Source organism: Frankliniella occidentalis, unplaced genomic scaffold, assembly GCF_000697945.3.
Source record: "Frankliniella occidentalis isolate FOCC.00 unplaced genomic scaffold, Focc_3.1 Scaffold80, whole genome shotgun sequence".
Classification (NCBI taxonomy): Eukaryota; Metazoa; Arthropoda; class Insecta; order Thysanoptera; family Thripidae; genus Frankliniella; species Frankliniella occidentalis.
The window spans coordinates 400,749-405,676 of NW_026267210.1; positions in this window are offsets into that span (position 1 = coordinate 400,749).

Genomic DNA, 4,928 nt, shown 5'->3' on the forward strand with positions numbered 1-4,928 from the left:
CCCCCTCCTTTTCACTCGCGGTTTATACCCCCTCCCCCCTTTCCCCAATCCTATTCTCGACACTTCTTGCCCTACTACTAGTCACACGGCTCCCTTGCTGCCACGTGCATAGTAGCTCCTGCCATCTCCTGGCGCCCCGTACTGTACTCACTTCCCTCTGTGGAGGACACGAGAGCGCCTGGCGGGTAGGCAACGCTCGCACACCGGTGCGCGCCCTCGGGGTGGATTGCCTATGTCGCGGGCGGCCAGCGGCACGGCCAGCCAAGCCAGCCGGCCCGCGGCACCCGGCTCAGGTGCGGCGGCCGGGCCGATCACAAGTCCGGGACCGGCCTTGACATACGGTGACCCCGGCCCGCGACTGCCGCCCGGCTCCGCCCGGCTCGGCTCACGGCCACGCGCCGACCAAAAGTGAGCCGTTCGTCACGATATGCCGGCGGCGCGGCTGGCTCGCGGTCCCGCCCGCCGCGCCGGCCCCCGGCCCCCGACCCCCGGGACCACCTCCGCCTGTTTTCGAAAACTATCGATCTCTCCTGTCGCTGGAAAAGATAGGCCGCCGGGCGACCGGCACCACAGTCGACCTCGCCTCGCATAGGTACCGACACCGACCCCCTGGTCGTCCTCCGCGGGCACGCCCGGGTACCTGCCGTCACCCCCTTTCCCCTCTGCTGCCCGACCATCCGGGCTGGAGAGCGTAAAAGCGGCAACCTGTGGGCCGGGAGCGGGCGGGACGGGGCGGGGCGGGAGACAAGTGGGTCACAGTGCGGAGTCACGAGCCCACCGTCTTGGGAGATGACACGCAAAAGGAGGACCATTAAAACAGGGTGAGAGCGGAGAAGTGTGTGTGAGAGAGAGACAGAGAGATGGAGAGTTCTCTGCTCCGCTTGCGCTCAGGTTGGCTCCTGGCTCCGCCCCTTCGCCTGGGCTGCCTGCACCCCCTCTCCTACCCCTCAGTGCCGGCTGGGTCGATAACGTGCCGACCGAAGCCCCGCGCGCCCCGCGCCCCTCCAGGCCCCACCCTGCCACCCGCACTACGCGGAGCCACGCCGCGCCCTCCAAGAGCCCTCCGGACACTTAGGCCCCTCGTCCTAGGACCCACAGGCGGAGAGAGAGAGAGAGAGAGAGAGAGAGAGAGAGAGAGAGAGAGAGAGAGAAGAGTATCGTGACCCCGTACCCCCTGACTTGCCCCTAGCCCCCATGTCTTCCTCTTTCCGCTCTCTGCTGTGCTTCAGCCCCATGGCGCCGCATTCTTTGTGTGCATCCATGGGTGAAGTGGAAAATGACAATCCGCGCATACATAAAACAAAAAAGCGGATGCTATCTGGTTGCAGGGCCGCAAACTGTAACAAACTCGGCAGTTGGCCGCGGGGTGGTGGTGCTCGACTTGGCGGTCCGCTTTATTTTCCGCGCGGGAGAACTTTTCTTGAGCAGACACCCGCCGCCGCATCCACGTAACTGTGAAATGCGTTGCTCGTCTTCCCTCTCCAGCCGTTTTGTCGGCCCGTTGCCCTGTGGCTCAGTGGTCCTGTGGTCCTGTGGCCCTGTCACGTAGTGGCCCTGTGGCTCAGTGGCCCTGTGGCCTTGTGGGACTATGGCCCTGTGGTCTTGTGGCCCTGTGGTCTTGTGGCTCTGTGGCCCTGTGACATTGTGGCCCTGTGGCCCTGTGGCCGCATGAGCAGACGGACGCGCTCACTGTACAGGCCCCTGTGTGTGCCACAGGTCCGGTGAGGTGGACCACGAGGCCACCCAGCATCATCAGCATCAGCATCATCACCACCATCGCCACCACCATCACCACCACCACCACTCGTCCCAACAAGTTGACAAACGTGGACAAAAGTCGTGAGTACCAAGCGGACCAGCCCGTGGTGACGCCTCGCTCGCTCACTTTGCACTGCTATGCCCGCTGCGAGTCGGATACAGATGACAGACGAAATACGGGAGACGATATTTGTTGAGCGATGAGAAATTCATCTGAAGAAAGAGGAAATAAAACACTCGAAGGAAGACCACTATTGACAAGGAAGCGGATTAAGCACTAATTGGCCAACAACGAAAACATGCATTTTGTGGCAAAGCGTTTTGTGTTCTTGTCAGTTGAGGAAGCTTGCTGAATGACGCGTAGTCCTAGGGACAGTATTTTCTTTTTTCCTCTATCGTTTGTGCAATGCAACTCTTGGTCTCGTCACGTACTCAGCTTAGCCCGTCTTTTTGCCTGTCTGCCTGGCACCTCTTTATATTATGACTTTTTGCACCATCTCTTGTGCCATTCTCTTAATGATAAGTCGCACAACATGCAATCTCTTGCTCATTTTCTCTGTTTCTTAGATATATATTTGCCCGCATGTTTTTTTGTTTTTTTTTTAATATTATCAGTAAAGTTAAGCATTGTACGGGGGAAACAATACTCGCGAAATCGTATAATCAAGCATAGGCGAGCACGAGAGTGAGCATATCAACGGTGGTATATACGCTTCGCAACTGAATGGGCGAGGGCATTTACCCCAAAGACTGCACCCCAACAGTACTTGGCATTATTACGGGTGAAATTCCATCCACGGAGCGTCTGCGGGGCTGGGGGGCGCCAGCTCCCGGCCCCGCCGGCCCATGGGGCGGCAAGGCGGCCAGCCAGCCAAAGCTCATGGCATGGTAGACAGACAGTCGTGCCACCCATACACAACCATCAGCCAAGTGACTTGCAGTCGTGTCGTCGTCCTTTTGGTCTTAATTGAAAAAAACCGCCACGTCTATAAGGAAAATTAAAGTGTCATGGCATTTAATGAAAGAAGAAGGGATCAGTCACACGGTTGTTATTTATCATTCGCTGCGCTGAAAATGCTGCCTAAGTCGCTTGTCTCTCGGAAACAATGCCGCCTGCGATATATTTTGATTAAAATAGGGGGGGGGCAGGACCAGGGTATACGAAGGGAGGAAAAGGAAAAAGGTCCGCCGAGCGTGCGTATGTGTGTGTGTAAGGGGGGGGGGGGTGTCTGCTGGGTGCTGGGCCCAGTTGGCCGCGTGCCCACTACGCGCTGCCGGCCCAGGCCCAGGCTCCGAGGAGACCGTGCCCGTCTCCGCGGTGCACCAGTGGCGCGGCGGCCCAGGACGGAACGGGACGGGACGGTGCGGTTGTCCTGTGCGCGCGCGGGGGGCCACGACGACGCAGGGCCAGCCGAGGCGAGCCGAGCAGCTGCACGACGCCGGGCAGACGCGACGCGACGGGGCGCCGCTGTTGGCGGGACGGGTTCAAATCACTTTTAGCGGTCCCGCGATGAGTGTGAGCGAGGGGTCCCGGTGCACGGCAACGAGGCCGTGACGACGCCGTCGGAGTCACCGAGTGTCTGTTGTCCGTCGCGTCGTTGTGAGAGCGTCGCGTGTCGTGAGCCCCGCCGCGCATGGTGGCTCGGGAGTGTTGTTCGGTCGACCTCATCCCCTAGAGGTAAAAGCGCATAGACTAGCAGGCGGCGGCGTAGGCAGCCGCAGCGGTGCCCCCCGGACTCGGCGCGCGCGACGGCCACGTTTCGTCGCGGAGGCCGCGTCTGCCGCGGTCGCGGCCTTGTATGAGAAATTTAAAGAGTCTATTATCAGGCGGCCCGCGTCACACATTATCCCCGAACGCGCGCGCTTTCCCGACGGGGAAGGCTAATTTTACACCTCGCTGTGCGGGGTGGGGCGGGGGGCGCGGCGGGGCGGGCTGCAGGGTGCTCACGGCGGGGAAGCTCACGGCGGCACCGCCAGGATGTCGCTCCTCGGCGCTGCTGTCAGGGAGCCTCGAGAACACACCTGCGGGTCTTTAACGCGATAGAGGCGAGGCTGATCGCAAAACGCCTCGAGAGAAAAGGGCCAACAGCCAGGCGGCGCCAGGGCCGCCGCTGCCGCCGCTCAGGTGCGCCGTGTCGAAGCCCCTGCCGTTCTCCCTCTTGACGTGGCTGACGCGGCCGCGCGGCCCCTCTTGCCCGCGGCCTTGCCCCGGTCGCGCCCCCCGCATAGGCAGACAAAGTGCTCTGTGATTTGCTTAGCGGCCGCCGGGCCCGCCTAGTAATTATCGTGTGAACTCGATAGTACAGCCGCGGCACACTGGGCTGGGCAAGACCAGCTGAGCGGGGTTCATTTTCATTTATGACTTTTTCAAAAGAAAGGAATATAACGTGTGACGTAGTTGACGTCACGTAGTTGACGTCACCACCGCAGCGGGGGGTCACGGACACGTTAAAAGTCCCGCGTGGTAGGGAGGGGTGTTTTTATGGGTGTTTTGAAGCCAATGCGGTGTATAAAAGGTGCAGAACAAAGTTTTGGCAACGTGACGCGTCTGAAATCAGACGTCACTTCATGAAGGCCAGCCTTGTTCCCGACACAGCCTCTGCCCCTTCATATGCCCCCCCCCCCTCCTCCCCTCGTTTTACACACACAACACTCACACACACAGAGGCACAGACGTGCGCCGCTCACCTAGCAGAATGCTCTCGGCGGCAGCTCTGAAATGTCGCCAACAGACGCAAATAAACTGCCTGCTGCTCGGGCTTGTGTCTGTCCGCGTGTTTCTTTTTAATCGCAGCCTGCTGGTCCACTTTGCTCCTGATGCAGTGCGACGCGCTGACCCGCCGCCCGCTTTGTTTGTAACGCCCCTCTTTGGCCTAGGTCGGGAGTCGCGACACATGCGTATTCATGAGGTTCTCTCTCCGCCCGCCCTCCAAGTGAACCCGTCGAGTCCACGCGAGGACAACGCGAGGTGCTTGGCGCCGCGACACGGAAGTGATTAGGCGGGGCCGAGGCGCCCGAGGCGCGCGCCGGCCGTGTCGATGACACTGGATCGGTTTATTTCAGGAGGGGTTGACAATGGCAGTGACTGAGAGCGCGTAACGATGGTCGATCCCCCCTGGGGGCCGTGGGCCCCACTGCCCCCGGCCGCCCCCGGCATGTGCTGGCCGCCG